We start from the raw sequence: 22,973 nt of genomic DNA, 5'->3' as shown, positions 1-22,973 counted from the left end.
AATTTGTTTTTTGAAAGAGAGAAAGAATAAAAGTGGAGGAGGGGCAGAGAGAGAGGGAGACAGAATCCAAAGCAAGCTCCAGGCTCTGAGCTGTCAGCACGGAGCCAGACGCGGGACTCGAACTCACGGACCGTGAGATCAATACCTGAGCCGACATTGGATGCTTAACCGATTGAGCCACCCAGGCGCCCCAGCTGAGACTACGTCTTAGCTCAATTTCTCCCTGTGCCCAATTCTGCTTTCCACCTGTCCTTCTGGTGGGTCCCATTAACATGCTCTAAAAAAGCCCTTACCCATGACTCTGCCTCAGAATCTGCTTCCTGGGGACCCCAACATACAGCACACACTAATGACATTGAAGAGTGACTATTTCCACACTCTGGCCAACAGTGGGATACATATCACTCTTAATTCCTTCCAGTTTGACATGCCGAAAGTAGTATCTCTTTGTTGCTTAAATTTGGAGGAATATAGACTCTCCCATATGCCCTATCGGCATTAAGAGTACACACCGACCGAAGCACATTTCAGGAGGGCAACTTGCCAAAAATAAAAATTGAACATTATGTAGACCCTTTTTTAATTCGAGGTGTTTTTAAAATTTTTTAATATAGATTTAAAGGTAATTGTAGATTCACACAAAAGAATACAAAGAGATCCCGTGTACTCTTTACCCCAGTATCCCCAGAGATAATATTTTGCAAAACTAGAGTCCAGTATCACAGTCGGGATATTGGCATTAAGGTTGAGATTTCCCTTCTTACTTGTACGTGTGTGTGTGTGTGTCTGTGTGTGTGTGTGTGTGTGTGTGTGTGTGTGTGTGTGTGTTTAGTGCTATACAATTTCACATTTGGACTCACCTATCCCCATTAGGATTCACCACGACAATGAAGATACACTGCACAGTTCCATCACCACAAGGATCATCTCTGTTGCCTTTTTTGACCAGCCCTACCTCCCCCCATGACTCTCCACATCCTATCCCACCCCATCCCTAACCCCTGGCAATCACTGAGTTGTCTTCCATTTCTAAATTGTGTCACTTACAAATGTTATATATAAAAAGAATTACATAGCATGTAACCTTTTGGGATTGGCTTTTTTCACCCAACATAATTCCTTAGTTTCTTCCCAGTTGTGTAGTCCGTTCATTTTTTTTTAAATTTTTAAATTATTCTAATTAAAAAACTGTTTAATGTTTATTTATTCTGAGTGAGAGAGAGAGACGGAGTGTGAGCAGGGGAAGGGCAAAGAGATAGGGAAACGCAGAATCTGAAGCAGGCTCCAGGCTCCGCGCTGTCAGCGCGGGGCTCAAACTCATGAACTGCAAGGATCATGACCAGAGCCGAGGCGGACACTTAACCAACTGAGCCACCCAGGCGCCCCTGTATCCTGTTCCTTTTTATCGCTGGGGTGTATTCCATGGCTTGGAATGCAAAGCAAACCAGAATCTGCTTACCCATTCACTTGCTGAAAGACATCTGGGCTGTTTTTAATCTAGCAATTCAAGATCTAGACATCTAACCCTCAGATACAATGACTCAAAGGAAAAGAAGTGTTTACAATATTCCTCCACCCCCACCCCCCACCTCGCAAATTGGAAGAAATCAACATTCATCAGTAGGGACCTACTTAAACAAACTGCATTAATTCACCTAATGTATGTGTGCCCATACAGAGATATGCCATGTATATAATCGAGTTACAGAAGAGGAAATATATTATGCTCCTTACGTGGTTTGGGTTTGTGTGTTTGTTTTTTTAAGTGTCACTGACAGCAAAGAGAGCAGAGAGAACTTTGTGCTCACGTTTCCGTCAATGCCATTCCGTAAATTCTATATTCCTGTCCAGTATTTATCTCCTCACATTTATTTCGTCCTGTTGCCTTGGGTAGGCCCTCAGTAGCATTGTAATCATTGGTAGTTAAGGCAGGCATCCGTGTGTTGCTTCTTACCTTAACGACAATGTTTCTAAAGATTCACCATTAAGGGTAACATTTGCTGTCTATTAGCTCAGGGAATATAGTGGATGGTATTGTAACAGCATCGCGTGGGAACAGATAGTAGCCGCATAGCATCATGTATACAGTTGTCAAGTCACAATGTTGTACTAATGTAACATTGCGTGTCATTTACACTTCAATAAAAAAAATATTTGCTGGGGCGCCTGGGTGGCTCAGTCGGTTGAGCGCCGACTTCGCTCAGGTCACGATCTTGCGGTCCGTGAGTTCGAGCCCCGCATCGGGCCCCTGTGCTGACAGCTCAGAGCCCGGAGCCTGTTTCAATTCTGTGTCTCCCTCTCTCTGACCCTCCCCCATTCATGCTCTGTCTCTCTCTGTCTCAAAAAAAATAAAATAAAAACGTTAAAAAAAAAATTTGCTGTATATTTATGGTAGATACCCTTTATGACTATTTCTATTTCTATCTAGAAAAGATGTTGCATTTTAGCAACCGTCTCCCCAGTACCCATGGAATGGTTTCCCCCCTTTAATCCCTAAATACAGTCAGGTACATTGATATCTCCATTGATTCCCCAACTTGAATTTCTCAGATAAATCCTACTTGATCAAGATCTATTATTCTTTTAATACACGACTAGATTCAATTATCTGGTATTATTTAGAGTTCTGGCCTCTACATTCATAAGTGAGATTAGCCTGTAATTGTAGTTTCTTGTCTTGAAATCAGAAATACACTAGCCTGACAAAATAAGATTGGTGGGTCCCTGTGTTTTTCTAAGCTCTGAAATGTAAGATGTGAGCGAGCTCCCCTCTGAGATTTGGTAGAACTTGACTTATAACTACAAAAGGCTTGAGTATTGGGTGATAGGGAGGGAGGGGCATATTGGTAGATGGGCCCTTAACCACCATTTCTGTTTTTTGTAAGTGTTTTCTATTGGCTTTCTTGGACCAATTTTTGGTAACTTATAATCTCCTTGACATTTTTGTCCATTTTATCTAGGTTTTCAAACGGATTGGTATGAAGTTATATAGCTGGATCATATCATTCACACATTTATTATGTGAATTTGCTATGTATGCTCTATTACATTTTTTAAAAAATCTTTTTAAAGAAAAGAAGGGAAAAGGGAGCCTAACAATTTAAACCACGTGGATAATTCCTCTTGTCATTCCAGTTAAAGAAGTTATGCCTCACACGAGCAAGATGTGACTGCTATCCACACGGTCAGTCCGTTTCTACCTTTGAGCATCTCGCTCTGAGGGTAATTCAATAGTTTAAAGACATTTTTCACATAAGTCGGCCATGAACCAAAAAAATAACGATGGGATTCAAAGAAGAAAAATCGTTAGATTTTTGCAAGAGCATATCTACCTCCAACATCAGCCCAGCTTACAAAAGAATTTCTCCGGCAACTTTCCTTATTTGCGGCTCTTACCTCACCCTCTGACTTCAGCTAGGATGCTGCACGAAGAAGTCTCCTAATTTTAAGAATCTCCTCTGTGTCCGTGCCCTCTCGTCCTGCATCATATCACGTGTGTCTTCTCTCTTTGCCTTCATCCTACATGCAGGAAGTTGGTATGTGCGTATCATTCTTTCAGAAACTCCAGCTTTGGGTTTTAGTGATCATCTCAACTATTGTTCTTGGTTTGTTTGTTTCATTTATTTCTGCTTTTATTTTTATTAACTTGATCCATCCATTTTATTTGAGCTTATTTCATGCCTGTTTTCTTGTCCCCTGTTGCTGGAGTTCGTCTGGGATTTCAAAATGGAAATGAAGCAGTCCTTAATAAAAAATAATAATAACAGAGCACCTGGGTGGCTCAGTCGGTTAAGTGTCCAACTTCGGCTCAGGTCACGATCTCACGGTCTGTGAGTTCGAGCCCCGCGTCGGGCTCTGCGCTGACAGCTCAGAGCCGGGAGCCTGCTTTGGATTCTGTGTCTCCCTCTCTCTCTGCCCCCCTCCCCGCTTGCACTCTTTCTCTCTCTCAAAAATAAATAAACATTAAAAAAATTAAGCTTAAATAATAATAATAGTAAGGAGTTGGGGGGGAGTAGGCGTGCCTGGGTGACTCAGTCGGTTAAGTGTCCAACTCTTGATCTCAGCTCAGGTCTTGATCTCAGGGTCTTGAGTTCAAGCCCCGGGTTGGGGGCTCCAACCTGAGAACATACATTAAAAAAAAAAAAAGTACGTGCATTCTGAACCAGCAATTTCACATCTCTGCATCTGCACTAGAGAACAATTTACACGTTTGTCCCAAGATGCTATATAAAAATTATCTCTTCACGTTATTGTTTATAACAAAAAGGAAGAGCCTAAAAGCACATCAATAGGAATATAACTTACTAACCCATGCTATACTGAAATAGAATAGTACACAGCAGAGAAAAAGAGAAAAGTAGAGCTTCATGAATGCTGCCTTGTCTCTTTTTCTATCCAAACAGCTATCCAGTTGTCTTTAAGCCACTTACTGAAGAGTCTCTTCTCTCACCACGTGGATATGCTATCCTGGTAACATACTAAATCCTCATCCGTTCCTGGATCCGTATTTCCACACTTTATTCCATGCCATTGAGCTATCAGTGCACCCCCTCGGTCTATGTTCTGCTGTTATAAATTTTGTTGTTTGATAATGTATTTTAATATATAATGGAGAAGGTTACTTCTCATTACTCTTCTTCTAGAGAATGTCCCTGGTAATCACTACCAGTTCTGAAAAAAAAAAAATGCTATTGAAATTTTGATTGAAATTGCATTGAATTTATAGATTTATCTAGTGAAAATTGACATCTCTACAATTTTGAGTCTTCCTATTCAAGTGCAAGGTTTGACACTCCATTGATTCAAATCTTCTTTTATGGCCCTCAATAGAGGTTTATAGTTTTATTCATATAGATCCTTCACAATGCTTGTTAAGTTTATCCCTAGATATTTATGGCTATTGTCTCACAAGAATATGGAATTCAGTATTTCCAAAACTGAACTTTTAATCTACCTCGTCACATTCTGTTCCTTTGCCAGATCCTCCCCGGTGCAATTAGGGCACCTGTATTCACCTGGTGCCGTTGTCCAGCACCTGAGTCATTCCTGAGCTCTCCTTCGACCTCACGTCCAACTCCTGACCAAATCTAAGGACACCATATCTCAACGCCTTGACCTCTCCTCATCTACACCATCAGTCTCCTTGTCCACGCCAAGCCACCAACTTAACTTATTACAATAACGCGATAACTATTTTATGTTCTCTCTTCTTCTTCCGTTCTTTACACAGCAGCATTTTTTTTAAAAGGTAAATTGACCAAATCACTCTCATGCTTGAAAGCCCCAGTGGCCTTGCATTGCCCTTAGATGCAATTCAACGTCCTCAGCAAGGCCAACAAGGCTGTAAACGATCTGGCCCATACCTATCAATCACTTCAACCTTAAATATCCCACCACTGTCCTCATTCATGACACCCAAGCCCCAGTGGACTTACCTCGGTTTTTGAAATTACTGATGGTGGTTGATTAGGTCATCATGTCTATTTCTTCACTTCCTCCCTGTAACAGAATTAGACGTCTTAGTCTCATTGCTATTGGAATCGGCCATGTGATTTGCTTTAGCCAACACAATGTAAGTAAACAGTGCAAACAGAGGCTTTAAATGGGCAGGCACGGTTTGGCTCGGATTTCTGTCATCTGGCAGGAGAGCACTCTAATTAGCTGCTGGTCTCACATGGAGACATGAGTGGAACAGACCTGAGCCCACCCTGTATGCAAAACTAGCATTCACCAGCGATAGACACTCTGGAGCAGAACAATAGGTATTTATTTTTTTAGGCCACTAAGACCTGGGAGCTATTTGTTACACAGCGTTCATCACAGCAATAGCTAACTAATGCACCAGTTCTCTCCTACCTCTGCGACTTTGTTTAATGTATGTCCACTTCTCTAGACTGTAAGTTTCATGAGGGTTAAATCTGTGTCTATTCTGTGTCCCTCTATATCACCAGAGCCTGGCATAATACTCATTATGTGGTAGTGGCTAAATGTTCATGAAAAATAACTATGGTAAACTTTGCATGGTAAATACTATCTCTGATTTTATTAAACTTTGCAACATTGCTTAGGTATATAATTGCTTAAAAAAAGTTTTTTTAAATGTGTATTTATTTTTGAGAGAGTGAGACAGAGTGTGAGTGGAGGAGGGGCAGAGAGAGAGGGAGACACAGAATCGGAAGCAGGCTCCAGGCTCTGAGCTGTCAGCACAGAGCCCAATGCTCAAACTCATTGACTGTGAGATCATGACCTGAGCTGAAATCGGACGCCCAACTGACTGAGTCACTCAGGCCCCCCCAGGTGTATAATTGTTGTCAACTGCTCTGTTGCCGGTCATTTCACTGAGCTCTCCTATTCTTACTAATTACCTTCCAGTTGATTCTTTTGGGTTGTCTATAACCAAAAGCGTATCATCTGTGGTGGCAGTCTGTTAAACTGTGGTCCCGACAAACCACGCCTCTTGGTATTCACATCCTTGTGTAGTCCCTTGCCATTGATTCTGCACTGGGCCTGTGACTTCCTTTTAATCAATGGACTGCAGTGGAGATGGCACTCCACTGTGCCAAGAATTAAGGAGGCCTAGAAGGTTCTACTGTTGTGCTTTTGTGAGTCTGGATCTACCCTGTAAGAAGTCTGGTTCCCCTGCTGGAGGGACCACATGGAAAGAGACAGGAGAAAGAACCACTCCAACTGGCAGAATCTTGAGCAAATAAAAGGGTTGTTATCTTAAGCCACAGAGTCTTGGTGTGGTTTGTTACACATCAATAAATAATTGAAACATCTGTAAATAACAACTTTGGCGGGGGAGGGGGGGTGGTAAGAGAGAGAGAGAGAGAGAGAGAGAGAGAGAGAGAAACAGAATGTTAACTATAGAGAACAAACTGACGGTTCCGAGAAGGGAGGTGGGTGGGGAGATGGGTGAAACCAGTGCTAGGGATTAAGGAGTGCACCTGCTGTGATGAATACCCAGTGTATGACAGTGTTGAATCTCTAAACTGTACACCTGAGACGAAGGCCATACTGTATGTTAACTAACTGGAATTAAAATAAAAACTTCAAAAAAATAGATTTGAATTTAAAAACAACAACAGCTTCGTGTCCTGAATTGAAACCATTATGCTACTCTACACTCCTGTCTAAGTGCGTTGGCTGGTTCTTTGATCCTATTTTGTAATCCGTCTGAAAAACATCATGAGTCTTAGTATTTGCTAAAGAAAGTAAAATTTGGGGAAAAGTCATCAAAACATTCATATCGGTTATTTCCTGAGCATGATATTATGGGAGGAGGGACTTTCAATTTCCACTGTATGTTTCTGTTATTTTTAAATTTTATATATAACATTTATTATCTATATACTAAAAAGATATTAATAGTGGTGACTGTAGGTGTCATTTTTTTTCCCTTCCCTTTCATGTTTTACTGTGAAGAAAAATGACTTTTTTTGCTATGTGTATAAAGGTGTGTGAATTTTACATATTTTGTCGTGTTGGGTACATGTCCATTTTTGTAATGTAACCAAATGTTTAATATCAGCATTGGACTTTGAAATTTATTAAATGTGTTTTTGCGTTTGTCTAAATTGGATGGTTTTTCTCCCTTGATTTATTAGCATAGTAATTTAGATAACCTAATATTGAATCATCCTTGCATTATTGATTCTCCGGGTAAAAGAACATTCCTCTTTATGCAGTAGGGGGTCTGCCACAGGTGGATCCCATGAGGAAGGATTAGGGCTTGAGCGAGAAGCAAATCAGTGCCTCCAGGCGCTTCCAGATGGCCCAATAGATAAGGAGTCCCCTTGCCCAGAATGCAAGCATCTTCTGCATTCTTTAAGGAAAACTCAGTTGTCCTTATGTATTCCCACGACAAATCCCCTGTGATCATAATCCACTTTCACTGCCTGAGCCAGTGATTTTCAGTTGCACTGGAAGACCCACACCGATCAATCCAGACAACCAAACAGTTGAGGCAAACAGCATGAAAGAGAGGTAGGAGGCTGAGTAAAAGAGGAACTAACACCAAATGAAGTAAAGTTAACACGGGAATCCAAAGAGAACTCGGACGGAAGTATAGTTAATGAATGTACTAAGAGCTATTTAAGTCGATGTCACATTCTTAAATCAAAATTAGGCTGCCAACCATAAAAATAAGCAGAACTCTTGGAAATTTAAATAATGGCTTGCTAAAATTAAAAACTCGGCATAAAAGCTGAATAACAGGACAAACACATACGAAGACCAATTTAGGAATCTGCAAAACCAAAATAGTTGACTCTCCAGAGAGCAGTGCTAAAGTAAAAGAAAGGATTTTTTTTTTCTATACCTGACACTCTCCCTCCTTCCACTGCTGCTCTGGAAAATCTGGAAGCAATCTGATGAGTGGGACAAGAGGAGAAGTCTGAACCAGGAGGAGAAAAAGATCCCTGCTTTCTGCTTCCCCAGTGTAGACTGCCAGCCCAAGCATGACCTAGGCTTTCACTTTCCTTGCAAAAATCTTTCAGCTGAATTTGAAGTATTGCGTGGGATGTATCTGCTGTAATAAAACTTTTCTTCGGCTTGAGATGAGTGGAGACCTGATTAACAATGACCTGGAACTTTGTGGGGCTTCTCTGGGATTTCCCTCAGGGCTACGGAATGGATTTGAACAGACAGTGGAAAACAAAAGCCAAATTGCTGAGTGATTATCTCCAGAGTCCTGCTGGTCCTGCCTAATGCGCCTAATGCGGCCATGCGGTCCTCAAACTGCAGAGCACATCAGACACTCCAGGGAAGCCTGTTAAAAATAGATCTGGATGCCCCAAACCACAGTCAGTCCCTCCCTCAAGGTGGGGTCCCAGCAATCAGCATTTTAAACAAGGCCCTCCCCTTGGAGGATTCTGATTAAGTTAACCTGCTTGCCACGCATTAAATAATAATACTCTTCAAACCCACTGCTCAACGCACAATCGCTTTCCTCTGTGCCTTAATGCAAGCTCTTCATTTCTCTTAAAAGTCTCTACCTCCACTTTATGGCCTAAAGTGCCATTTCTTTGCAAAGCCGTCTCGGATTCCCTTCTAAACTCCCATTTTCTTCCCTCCCTTGAGCTCTTGTAGCCTCTCTTAAATTTTAGCGTTCCAGTTAAAAGCTTTGGAGTAAAACAGACCAAGGTTTGGGTCCCGGCTTTGCCACTTATTAGCTGTGTGACCTTCACCAAATCATCTGAAGTCTCTAAGCTTCCCTTTGCTCACCTGTAAAATGAGAACGGTGCCAGTGGAATGATAGGATGTCTGGAATTTTCCTTTTTCATAACTTAGATGGGGGAAGTGAGCAGGGATACGAACAAATCAAAACAATTATCATCCATCGGTTGATAATGATTGAGGTTGGATGACAGGTACCTAGGAGTTCGTTATATCATTGCGTCTATCTTGTGTATGTTTGAAATATCCATAATAAAAGGAAAAATTCATTTAAAAACATAAATGCCCCATCAGGAAAAAAAAAATTGTATAATCAAAAGGAACTGTTGATAATCCATGAAAAAGATGCAGGCAAATGATTTTAAATGTTTGGTCTTTCTAATAATTTTTTAAAATATTTTAACATTTACTCACTTTTGAGAGACAGAGAGAGACAGAGCGTGAGCAGGGGAGGAGTAGAGAGAGAATCTGAAGCAGGCTTCAGGCTCTGAGCTGTCAGCACAGAGCCTGATGGGGGGGGGGGGGCTCAAACCCACGAACTGTGAGATCGTGACCTGAGCTGAAGTGGGCACTTAACCGACTGAGCCACCCAGGGGCCCCATGGTCTTTCTAATAATTTTTTAATGTAAATGTTATAAAGATGATACCTCTTACATAATAACCAAATGATATTAAATAAAATAATGGATATTAAGTCCCTATCACAGTATCTACCACATAATTCTCAATAATTGTTATTTTCCTCTCTTCTTTCCATCACGGCAGTTTGTGTATACACGTTACGTCCCCTCCCTGAGCTACACTGGGAACAGCGAAGAGAAGAAACCGTTTCGGTCTCCAAAGTGCCCACAATGCCTCCTACATGCACTTGGCCCAAACTAGGTACCCAGTAAATATTTGTGGAATGGGTCTTATTTATTTAACAACCATTTGCACGACACATACTGGGTGACTGGCGCTATTCTAAGCACTTTATAAATATAAATCTGTTCCATCAAGGACTAGCCCAATGAGGCCCTCTGTGCTAAAGATGAGAAGCCAGAAACAGCAAGATGAGTACCATGCCCAGGATAATACAAGAAGAAGCGGCAGGGTGGAGATCCGAATTTGGGCGTGCCCTTGACACCGTCCCCTCGCTCGATCACGGCCGTGCTGTCCGTTGTGAATGTTGCCCTCGCCACCGCCCCCAGCTTGTGTTGTGGGAGCCGCAGCCTGTCTGCCTTGTGAATGAGAGCAGGGACTTGGCTTCCCAGAGTGGAGCCTTTGGGAAGGAGTTTCTGTCCACGAGTCCTGAAATGGCAAGTGCCAAAGCAGCAGCCGGGCAGGAGGAGGGAGAGCCCCGTGGGCTGGAAAGAGAACATCGCACACAAGAAATCCAAAGGAGCCAGAGGTGAGAACTGAGTCAGGGCTGCAGAACAGGTTAAGGGTTCAAAGCAGGAACAAGGAAGGGAGAAGAAAGCAAATGCTGGGGTTAAGAGATCAGAAAAGAAGGAGGGGGAGCGGGAGGGGGAGGGAGAAAAGAAGATCAGCAGCAGGGGTGTGAACATCTGGGCATAGCGCACACACAGCCAGCTCATAGGACCCACGGGGGCCATGGCACACAACTCCCCACCAGATCCACCTTCAAGTGGCATCACATTGGTGGCTCGAACTCAGCCGCGGAGACCGTATTTACACCAGGGAAATCGGCAGACACCACAAATCAGAGCTTTTAATTTTTTTTAGCAAGCTGTCTGTCAAACATCTCCCAGCATGCCACTGGGTTCATCCCAGGTGATCAGCTCGTCTTAGCCATCCAAATTTATGAGTTGTCTCTTCTGGTAGGCAGGGTCGTTGCGCTTCGGTAGAACAGGTTTGCTCAAACGGGCCATGAGGAGGCAGAAATGGATGAATGCATGCACGAATTTTCCTGAAGGGGTTCCTAATAGGAACTCCTAAAAGAGAGGCATTATAAGCAATTTTGGTAATTGCAGCTTTTCAGGTGGCAAACGAGAGAGGCATCCCCCACAGGCTGCAGTCAAGAACTCAAGCGTCATTATTCAATCATCGACATCTCTCTGCAAAGCACGGCAAATAGACATTTCCAGGAGGTTTGGCAACAAGCCAGGTTTTGCAGCATCCTTCCCCTCTCAGCAAGGAGACTGGGAGAGTTCATGGCGTTCGTCTCCTGACCAAAAGAAACTCGTGAACAAACGTGGATTGGGCTGCTCCAGCAGCTGTCCTGAAGGCTGGCCATTGCCCCAGGATCAAACACACAAACAGGAAGCGGGCGCATCTCAGACCCCAGCCGTCTCTCCCCCCAAAACCATCTCAGCTGGCTCAATCAAAGAATGCGTTACTACTTTTCAACATCCTTAACAGGAAGTGTTAGTTTGGTACACACTTCAGCTGAGGTTCAATTACAAGTTAGCTTATGAGAGGGAACAACATACTTTCTGACTCATAACCTGCTGTATAAACCATGTCGTCAGTCCAAGAGTACTGAAAACATGTAAGCTGAAGAAATTCTGGTATATGCTTTAAAAGGGGGGAGGAGGGGAAGCAACCTGTGTTAAATCTTCAACTCATTTTGAATTTTCCAGATCCATATTTGGAGCTATCCATGTATAACCTAGCTTAAGTATTTTTTAAATGTATTTATTTATTTTGAGAGAGACAGAAACAGTGCAGGTGAGGGGGGCGACGGGGAACAGAGAGAGAGAGAGAGAGAGAATCCCAAGCAGGTTCTGTGCTGCAGAGCCCCACTCAGGGCTCAAACTCATGAAACCACGAGATCATGACCTGAGCCGAAAACCAAGAGTCAGACGCTTAACCGACTGAACCACCCAGGCGCCCCAGCTAATTTTTAATATGTTCTTTAGAAAGCCTGAGAAAATGCGACTCTGTCCTTTAAGAAGATCTGTTATCAGGGCAGCAAGATAATGAAACAGCAGCCACTAGAACCTGCCTCCGTTGCAAGTCGTGGCACCTAACAGGTGCTCAATAATAAATAAAAATAAAAAAAAAAATAAACAATAAATAAATACTTGGTGTTGAGTAGAGGCAGTGGAGTTATAGGAAGAAAGGCATCGAGATTACGGAAACATGCCTCTTCCTTTTCCAGCTTATGCCGATCTGCTGAAAAAGAAAACTTGATGAGTGAGGAATCACTTCTTTTTGGAAAGAAGTCTCAGAGAAGGCAGGACGCTATGGGTACTAATGGTAATTAGAAAATTAGGAAGCAGTTCTGATCTTGCAGTTCGTGAGTTCGAGCCCCTGGGACGGGCTCTGTGCTGACCGCTCAGAGCCTGGAGCCTGCTTCAGATTCCGTGTCTCCCTCTCTCTCTGCCCTCCCCAACTTGCACTCTGTGTCTCCCTCTCTCTCTCTCTGTCTCAAAAATAAATAAACAGTAAAAAAAAAAAAAAATAGAAAATTTAGAAGTGAAAGAAATGAAAGGAGGCATCAGAGGCTTTTCGGGAACTAGGATGACAGTCCCCTGTAAAGACTGTTGACTTTATAGACTCTCTGAAGTTCAAACCACAGGAACTGATTGCAATCTTGTAGAATTTCAGGTTTAGAAACTTATCCTTCTTTTGAGTCCTAGTAGTACAATTAGGGTTAGATTCAATTTCATTATGAGCAGCTTACCTGTATAAAGAAAAATGCTAAATCATATAAAGGTGTTCATATTCTTTAAAATTTTGCTTTTAAAAAAATATTTTAGGTGTTCATATTCATGATCAGTTCACTGTCATTTATTTTACTTAGAACTTTTTTTTAGCATAACTGACCCAAGAGCCCCTGACCCACCCTCTTCTCTGAGAACTACCTTTTCCCTTTTGGACTTCAGTCAAATTGACTTGCCTACTTGGCCCTGGTTCACAGCATAGTTCAGTGGGTCAGTGCGGACACAGGTTCAGCTTGGGACAGATCTCTTCTCTCTTTGGAGCTGAGGATATTAGGGATAGATGCTAGGGAATATGGGAAGCTGTTTGGATGCTAGACCTGTAACTTGGGAGTTCAGGGTCCGCCGGGATTGTAAAAGCAGACAGAGCCAGTCTCTTGAAAAAGTACGAAGCATACATACCGACCAGCAAATAGAGGTGGGAATATGTGACCTGGGAACGAGACAAGAGACAGCTCTGTGGCATCTCAATGACTCGACAGATCCTGCTTGCAGCCTGCCCAGGTTCTAACTGTTCGTTTTTTCTTATGTCAAACATCCCAGTGTCCCTTCTAGGACATTTTTTTCTTAACGTAAGCCAGTTGATAGTGGGTTTGTATCACTGGCCACTGGAGAAGCTAATCAAAGTACTTGTCTGACAGCGTTAGCCCCTGGGGCAGTCTCGCTCATCGGTCCAGCAGGAGCCTCCTCTATCTGATGCCACTGGGCAGGCAGGAAACGATTTGGTCCCAGGGTCAGACAACTCCAGGACCCCAGTTTAGCTCTGCCTCAATCCCGTATGTGAGTAGGAGCACATCACATAGCGTCACCGTGCCTCGGTTATCCCAAGGCCACCTCTCTACGTTTTTGTGACGTTCTGCGTGAACCCCCAGTAGATACTCATTTCTTTCCATTAAAATGATAGTTTAGAAGAGGCACCTGGGTGGCTCAGTCGGTTGAGCGTCTGGCTCTTGATTTCCGCTCGGGTCACGATCCCAGGGTTGTAGGATCGAACCCTGCATTGGGCTCTGTGCTGACAGCTCGGAGCCTGGAACCTGCTTCAGATTCTCTGCCTCCCTCTCTCTCTGCCCCTCCCCCACTCACACTCTGTCTCTCTCTCCTTCAAAAATAAATAAACATTAAAAAAAATTTTTTTTAAAAAGATGGGGCAGGCTGGCTGCTAGGGCTGGGTCTGTTGGCCGTCTTGCTGTGAGACAGGACAACTGTCTCAGAAAACACATGAAGAGCCATGAGCTGGGGACTGGAGGATCTTTATCAGACTCATCAAATGTAATCCGTACAAATAATCACATTCCCATTCTACAGATGAGGGAGCTGAGTCCAGGGTATCTTAGCTACTTCCCCAAGTCCCACAGGTGACAACTGGGGGGGGGGGGGCACTTATCTGGGTATGAAGTCCCACTGGACCCTGACTGCCTGGTTCAAGTCCCATCTCCATCCCTTGCCGGGTATAGGACCTGAGATAAGTCACTTCACCTCTCCGTGATCAGTCTCCTCCTTGTGAAATGGGTTTCGAAACAGCCTCAATAGCAGAAGAGCACTAAACGACACGATCCGTGGGACGCACTTAGCGTAATGCTCGGCAGATAGCGAGCTCGGGAAATGTTAGTTATTAAGAGGAGCATCTGCTTCTCTGCCTCCCCCTGGCATCCGTGGCACTCTTCACTTTCCACCAGATTTGCACCTTTACTCATTCACTTCCTCAATCCGTAAACACGTATAATGACGGGGCTCTGAGGACCGAGAGATGCACCTACGTCGACCTTCAGGGTAAGGGAAGGTCCCGATGAAGAGGTGACTCAGAGAAATGAAGATGTGAGGAGGGCTGTTGCCAGCAGGGAGAACAATGTCAATCACAGTCAGGATGGAGGAGGAGTTGTGACACATTCTAGGGAACAAATCATTCATTTTTAAGACATAAGTTCAGAGCACATTGCTCTTAGGATCAGGGCAATCCAGTGGTTTTCCATCTCACTCAGGATAACAAAGTAGCTACAATGAAGGGTCTACGAGACCCAATGTGATCTGCCTGAACCCACTCCCTCTCACTCTCCCGTTCTGTTCCAGCCATGCTAGCCTTCTTACCGATCCTTGAAATCACCCCAGGGCCCTTGCACTTACTGCATCTTCCACTAGATATCCACATGGCTTGCTCCCTCACCTCCTTCAAGTCAAGGTTCAAGCACTGCCTCCTCACTGAGCTATTCCTTGAGGGCCCTCTTTAAAATTATGCCGCCCTCACCTGTCACTCTCTACTCCTTTCTTGCTTTCTCTCCATCGTACTTACTGCCTCTGATACACACCATCCCCAATTAAAAAGAAGCCCCATGCCGGGCGCCTGGGTAGCTCACTCGGTTAAGCTCAGGTCATGATTTCACAGACTGTGGGTTCGAGCCCTGCATCGGGCTCTGTGCTGACAGCTCGGATTCTGGGTCTCCCTCTCTCTCTGCCCCTCCCCGTACCCCGCTCACGCCTACTCTCTTTCTCTCAAAAATAAATAAAATATTTTTTAAAAAATGAGCTCCATGAGGTCAGGGATTTTGTTTCTGTTCACCGCTGTATTCCCAGTGCCAAGAAAGGACAGTCCCTGGCACTGGAAAAATGTTTATGGAAAGAATGAATGTGGCCACTCCCCAAATGGCTAAAGCAAAAGGGAAGTTGTCAAGAACCAGATCACATGGAGTCCTGTGTGCTAAGATAAGGCCAGTGAACCTAAGCCTAAATCCTGTGAGGGGCCACGGAGGATATCAGCAGGCCACAATCTGACCAGACTCCTATTGAAGAACAGTCTCCCGGGCCGAAGCGTGCAACTGAGACTAAGGGAGCCCGGAAAAAGCAGCAAGACCATTTCCGAGGCGAAAGCCCCCAGTGAGAACTTACGAAGGCCTAATGACGAAGGTGACTAGAGGGGTGGAGAAAAAGGAACGGAGTAATGAGCATCTGAGGTGAGAACGTGTAGGACGCGGCGACTGGTTGACGATAGCAAGTAACTAAGAGGGGATGTGTGTCTTAAATGACTCCTTGGGTTCTGTCCTCAGCAACTGGGCCCGTAGCTGTCCCACCACGTTAGGGAATATGAGTGACAGTTTGGGGAGGAAGGAGTGAGTTCAATTCTGTATATATTGAATTTTGCAAGCCAGTGAAGATGATCTGGGTTAGACCAAAGAGTCTCTTCATACAAATGGTAGTTGCAGGGGACCCCGCTGAAATGGTAGGTCCCAGAATTTTAGTAGAAGCCTTGCCGCGGTATCCGGCAGTCGGGGGTGAGAGACGGTAGGAGTACGGGTGGGAAACAGATTTTACTCTCTCTCCGGGTAGAATGTTGAATGAACTATCCCCATATAACCCCATCAGTGGTGACTGATCCTATGGGATAATCAGGGATAGCACTATTGTTCACCTACGCTACGGGGTGAATTTGGTCTTGTGGGCTGGCCTGGGAGCCTAAGCACCTTCTGTTGTTTCCCTGCTAAAATGTACACCCGTTCACAAGCTGAGGATGGCGATATTATAAGATGGGAAACCTCCGTATCTTTCCAGTCGTACGTCGTGAATTCTTCCACCTAAAAGACAACTGCTTTTGGAAAATGTGAGTGAAGTATGTTTCTGACTCCCAAATAGGTTGCTGACGCTGAGGAGCATGGGTGACCTATCATAGTTCCAACTCTGAGATAGAAAGAATCCTTGAGGGGAAGAGTATAGAGAAAAGAGGAGAAATCCCAAAACATCATAACAGAACTTTGGGGAGACAAATATCTGAAAATGCACCATAAAACTTGGCAAACATGTTCCTCCGAGTACGGGAGTTTCAATAAAATAACCGGTTGTACTAGTCAGGATTCTTTGCGTTGCAATTAACAGAAACTCAAACTGACTTACGTAAAAAAATAAATAAATAAATAAATAAATAATAATAATAACAATAACAATAATAAAAGTATTCAATCAATTCTTAAAAAATTAAGGAGGGACTACTGTTGGCTCAAATGGCTGTAAAGTCAAGGGGTGGCAAATACAGCTTCAGGCACAACTGGATCCAGGGGCTCAAATGACGGCTACCCAGTTCAGTTTCATTTCTTCCCATCTCTGCCTGGCTCTGCTTTCCTGTATGTTGGCTGCTTTACCAAGCAAGTTGACTCTTCATCAAAGCATGACGGCTGACGTCAGTTTTGGGTTTAGGTTTTATCCTCCCAACAACCTTAACGGAAAGAGGATACTCTTCCGACAGGAGGAGTGATCACAAGTGATTGGATGAGTTTGGGTCACGTGCCATCCCTAAGTGAACACGACAGCCAGAGGGACTGGAACCCGGATTAAGCACACCTGGGTCATAGGCTACCTGGAACACAGGCTTAGCGCAGGGAAAGGAGTGTTTCCCCAGGGAGAATAACGCATTCTGTCACCAGAAGGAAAATAGATGGTGGCAGCAATGATGGCAGATGTCTCAGGGGAACCTGGCCGGGGAAAACCTTCCTCAGGGGATTGTTTTTCCTCAGAAGGCTCCTTTCAGGGCTGATGCAGGTATGTGTGCGGCCCCAGTGAGCTGGGGGAGTCAAAAAAGACTGCATAAAGCATAGAGAGGATGAATGCTGACTGAGGACATAACTCACCCCGGTGAATGCATCGGCTGTGACCTCTCTGTTCCACTCCCCCCGCTTCTGCTTCAGCACCCAACAAGCTGATTTCAATACCCAGCCCTCCCCACTGTCCAGGGTCACCTCATCTCCGCTACTATTTGGCAGGATGATTGAGAAGGAGAAAAAAGGCAACTAAGTTCAACAGTTCATGAGATTGAGGTGGGGTGGAAACAAAGAGCACTTCCGAAGCTGGTGGGTGTGCTTCTACATAGAGTCTCCCCCTCCCTTGCCCCGCACTGTAGTTTCATAATGGGCGTGGCCTCGGAGTATGACCCTTAGGTCACACCTCTGAGAAAAGAGAAATTATTATGCCACGCAGGGAGGTTGAATGAGAGGACTTGCCAGACGCCCTCTTCTAGGTATCAGGGAAAGCGGGGATCGGTCAGGGGAAAGAAGGCCTGGGGTGGACCCAACTCAGACACCAGACAAGGAACTGGCATCAGCAGTTGGTTTAATAAAACAGGAGCTGGAGAAGCAGTGCCCGTTCAAGCTGCATAGGCCACGGGACGGGTCGAAGATGAACGAGGGAGGTAAAATCCTAACTAATGACTAGGACACCAAGAGGAGGTGAAGTGGAAGCCTAAATCCATGAAGCAACGTGGCCTTCAGGGACCACCATCCGGTTGTTTTATTTTTTTTATTTTTTATTTTAATATATGAAATGTATGTCAAATTGGTTTCCACACCATCCGGTTGTTTGAACAGTCATACGGAAGTTAGGTGGGGAAAGTGTGAGAGCCATTGTCTAGAGGTAATTCGAGTTCGTACACAACAGGAATCAACGAGCAGAGAACGCCCAGCGAAAGCCAGATAGGTACCGAGTTGGTCCGAATGGATTCCTTTAGATAATGCATGGGCCTCTGGGGTAGGTCCAAGGTCATGATGCTTGGACACTGCTCTATAAATCTTAGGGAAGTACCCTTTCTAAGTTCAACACCTGATATCAACCAGTAATATGTTCAAAAACCCTAAGTCCTACTCTTCTGGGGCCACCTTTATAGCTTGGTGTTGAAATAGTGTTTTTCAATGAATTCTTTATTAAACTTGTTTCTTGACTTACGACCTGTCAACAAAGTGGGTTGTTGCTCCTAAAATATGGATCCAGCTCTTCTAAGACCCACACCTTGGCTGGGCACTCCTTTAGGAGAGGTTTCTCTTTTGATGGATATTTTTCTGCTGAAATAGATCATCAGGTCTTTCAGCCCGTGTTCCTGTCATGTCTGAAGCATTTCTGCCTTACTTAAGCCTTTCATTATAATCAGCTGCCCTTAGCTAGCTACTCCCTGCAAGGGCTCTGCCTCAATCACATATGCATTAGCACAATTGCCCTTTTTGCTGTGGATCAAGTTATCTTTGGGGTGCCCTATGTAAATGAGAACACTTCAAAATGCTGATTTATAATGAGCCAAAAGTTGACTGACAGAGTAATAATACTACTTCTATGAGTGGACTGTTGAGAAGGCCACATGGATGGACCAAGAAGGAACATGGCCGGGAAAGAGAAGTGAGATGACCAGAAGAATGGACAGAAAAGGAAAGGAACAAAGAGAGACGCAGGCAGGTAACGACAGCCAGCGGGGACTGGGGGGTGATATTAGGCTGGAGGTGAAAGGGAAAAAGACTCATTTTTTTGTGACCGTCATGACAGTAACAGAAAATAATATAAGACATGGAAGTCACTGGGGGAGAAAAAAAGTGAATCTGATAGAGTAACTGATAGGATTGAGCACTTGAAAAAATGATGTGTATGAGAAAGGCAAGTAGTACAAATGAAAGAAAAAAAAAAGAAGGGCAATAGGAAAATTTTTCAGGAAAAGAAATATAATCACAACACACCTTTTGGCTCTTCGGTGAACAGTATTGGCTAGTGATCGAATTATAAACAGCGATATCGTCATATTAAAAGGATGGGAGATAGGGAGTGTAAGAGAGCTAAACCCTCCACCATTATTTCAGGATGTAAACAGATAATATCTAAAGTTGATACATCAAGGAACAGGTAAAGGAGCTCCTTATTTAGAAAATAGCTCAAAAAGGTAAAAATGGTTGCCTCCAGAGAAGAGGAAGGAGGTTGTTGCTTCTCATTACAAGCCCTTCAGTGCTGTTTAGTTATTTTTAGTTAGCACGAGACTTAGTGTCAGAAAAAGCTTTACTGAGCATCTGCCCTGCGCCAAGCATTTGACACACGTTCAAGCCTCATTCAAACCTCACAACAAGAACAAACACTTCCCTGGCTCTTCCTGGGTGCTGGGTATTAAGCACTTTACACTTATCAACTTAGTCCATCTTTGCAACAACTTTATGACGTGGCTAATCTTATTTTCCTCCCTTCACAGAGGAGGAAACAGATGCACAGAGAGTAAGAAACGTGCCTGAGATCACACAGCTGGGAGTGGTGGTGGTGCTGGGATCCGAGCCCAGGGAACCTAGCTCCCAACCTCTGCATCCTGTGTGCCCTCTAACAAAGCCAAGGCACAAGTATCTCAACTTTGGGGATGAGGGAATATGGGGAAGGCAAAAGCTACTCTTCTAAGATCACACAGGTGGTATCTTGTGAGGCCTGGTTTGACTGTGAGATTAACATTAACACCTATGCTTGGTCTCTCCATGGAACATTGCAGGTTTGCGTTTAAACAAATGAGCTAGTCGAGAACAAGGCTATTGTTCACCACTGCTGTTCAACATAGTGCTGGAAGTTCTAGCCAGTGCAATAAGGTAAGAAAATAAAATTAGGAATATACTAATCAAAAAAGAAACAGGGCACCTGGCGATTCAGTCAGTTAAGTGACCGACTCTTGGTTTCAGCTCAAGTCATGATCTCGTGGTTTCGTGAGTTTGAGCCCCACATCGGGCTCTGTGCTGGCAGCATGGAGCTTGCTTGGGATTCTCTCTCTCCCCCGCCCCTCTCTGTCCCTCCCCCCACTCTGTGTCTGTCTCTCTCAAATAAATAACACTATTAAAAACAAAGAAATAAAATGGTCTATATTTGCAGATGACATGATGTTCTACACAGAAAATCCCAAGGAATCCACAAAAAAACAACTAGAACTAATAAATGAATTCAGCCAGTTGACAGAATACAAGACAAATATACAAAATTCAATTGTATTTCTATGTACTATCAATGAGCACATGGAAGCCAAAATTTAAAATATAACACCATTTATAATTGCTCAAAAAATGATATAGGTATAAATCCAAGTATAAAAAAACATGTTCAGAAATTCCATAAAGCTGAAAACTTACAAAACCAAAGATCTAAGGGGTGCCTGGGTGGCTCAGCTGCGTAAGCGTCCGACTCTTGATTTTGGCTCAGGTCACGATCTCACAGATGGGAGCCCAGGGAACCTAGGCTCCCATGCTCAAGCGGGGCCTGCTTGGGATTCTCTCTCTCCTCTTTATCTGCCCCTCCCACCACTGGTACTCTCTTTCTCTCTCTCTCTCAAAATAAATAAGCAAACATTAAAAAAAAGAAAGAAAGGGGCGCCTGGGTGGCTCAGTGGGTTAAGCGGCCGACTTCGGCTCAGGTCATGATCTCACGGTCCGTGAGTTCGAGCCCTGCGTCGGGCTCTGTGCTGACAGCTCAGAGCCTGGAGCCTGTTTTGGATTCTGTGTCTCCCTTTCTCTGACCCTCCCCCGTTCATGCTCTGTCTCTCTCTACCTCAAAAATAAACGCTAAAAAAATAAAAAATAAAAATAAAAAAAAAAAAAAAAGAAAGAAAGAAAACCAAAGATCTAAATACACAGAGAGACATGCCATGTACATGAATTCGAAGACTTGAGATAATAAAGATGTCAGTTCTCCCCAAAGTGATAAAGTTTGACATAATTCCTGTCTGGTCTTTTGTGTTGTCTGTTTTGCTAAATCTGGCAATGCAACCATGGTCCCTGGCCTCATGGAGTTTATAATCTAGTTGAAGGAGAATACAAAAAGTCTTCAAGCAACAAAATAATAAATAAAGGAACAACAGTTCTATACTAAAGAATATAGGAGACTGATTCCAGGCCAGGATAGTCAGAGAGTGGCTCTCAGGCAAGGTGACATGCTGAGACGTGATAAGTATGGAGTCTAAAAAGACTCAAGTAAGGATGATCAAAGGAAAAGACGTGGCAGGGTCTCAGACGTAGGGGCTGAGTTTGGAGTGTTCCAAGAATTACCAGAAGGGCAATGCAGCTGGAGCAAAGCGAGCAAGACAGAAGAATGACCAAAGGAAGAAGTTTGGAGAGGTAAGTAGAAGCCAAACCCCACAGGACCCCGAAGAGACACAATAAAGTATTTCACACTCGGGAAACAATTGAAGGGGGATAAAATGATCTGGTTCACATTTTTGAAAGCTCATTCTGTAGAGAATGCTCTGGAGAGGAGTAAAAACAAAGGCAAAAAAGAAACACAAACAGACAAAAAACTGGGTTGGAGACCACTGTGGTAAATATACCGGGAAGAGAACGTGGTGGTGACTTTGGCTAGGGTGGTGGCAATACAGGGAAAGGTATGGATGGATTTTAGAAGGAGAGTTGGCAGGACCGACTGATGGACTGGGGGGAAAAAAAAAAACGGACAGAGCAAGTGGGGCAATCAGTGGCTTGACCAGTTGGAAGAACAATGATGCATGCTGTTTGCCAAGATGGTAAGATCCCAGGAGAAATGGGTAAGCAGAGGGGAGGAGGTGGGAAATCAAGCTTTCAGTGTTGGACATACTAAGTCTGAAATTGCTGACGGACAACTAAGTGAAAATGGGTATCTTCAGTATATAGATCAGTGGCTCTTGACCCTGGCTACTCAATAATTTGCCTGAAGGGCTTTTTAAATGTGCTGTTGCCCACACCCTACCACCAAATATATATGCATAACACTTTACACCCATCAGATTAGTTTCATATGCAAAAGTCAGAAAATCACAAGCACTGAAAAGATGTGGGGGACACAGCCCTCAGACATCACTGGTGGGAGTTGAAATCTGATTCCATGAATCCAGAGAGCAAGGCAATGGCATCCAGAAATCTTTAAAAAATGTTCATGTCTCATAACCCAGGAATTTCCAGGTACAGTTCAAAGAGAAACTTTGAATGAGATCTTGCCATTTGCAACTATGTGGAATGGCACTAAAGGGTATTATGCTAAGTGAAATTACCTAGTCAGAGAAAGACAAATATCATATGACTTCACTCACAGGAGGAATTTAGGATACAAAACAGATGAACAATAAGGGAAGGGAAGCAAAAATAATATTAAAACAAGGAGGGGGACAAAACACAAGAGACTCTTAAATACAGAGAACAAACTGAGGGTTGCTGGAGGGGGTGTGGGAGGGGGGATGGGCTAAATGGGGAAGGGGCATCAGGGAGGACACTTGTTGGGATGAGCCCTGGGTGTTATACATAGGGGATGAGTCACTGGGATCTACTCCTGAAATCATTAGAGCACTATATGCTAACTAACTTGGATGTAAATTTACAAATAAATAAGAAAAAAAGAGAAAGAAAGAAAGAAAGA

At 43.8% G+C, this 22,973-nt stretch overlaps 1 long non-coding RNA gene across 1 annotated transcript in view; it reads right to left on the bottom strand.

Moving 5' to 3' along the window:
• Window positions 1-590: 590 nt before the first annotated feature.
• Window positions 591-22,973, bottom strand: part of LOC125927984 (uncharacterized) — a 46,854-nt gene continuing 24,471 nt past the window's right edge. Inside the window, exons 2-3 of the long non-coding RNA XR_007459517.1 lie at window positions 5,436-5,499; window positions 591-4,671 (exon numbers count right to left, since the gene is read on the bottom strand). This is a non-coding gene — a long non-coding RNA (uncharacterized LOC125927984). The remainder of the gene's footprint in view (window positions 4,672-5,435; window positions 5,500-22,973) is intronic.

This window comes from Panthera uncia, chromosome E3, assembly GCF_023721935.1.
Source record: "Panthera uncia isolate 11264 chromosome E3, Puncia_PCG_1.0, whole genome shotgun sequence".
Taxonomy (NCBI): Eukaryota; Metazoa; Chordata; class Mammalia; order Carnivora; family Felidae; genus Panthera; species Panthera uncia.
Note: the sequence above shows the minus strand (reverse complement) of the source record. Positions and strands in the feature narration are given on the sequence as shown.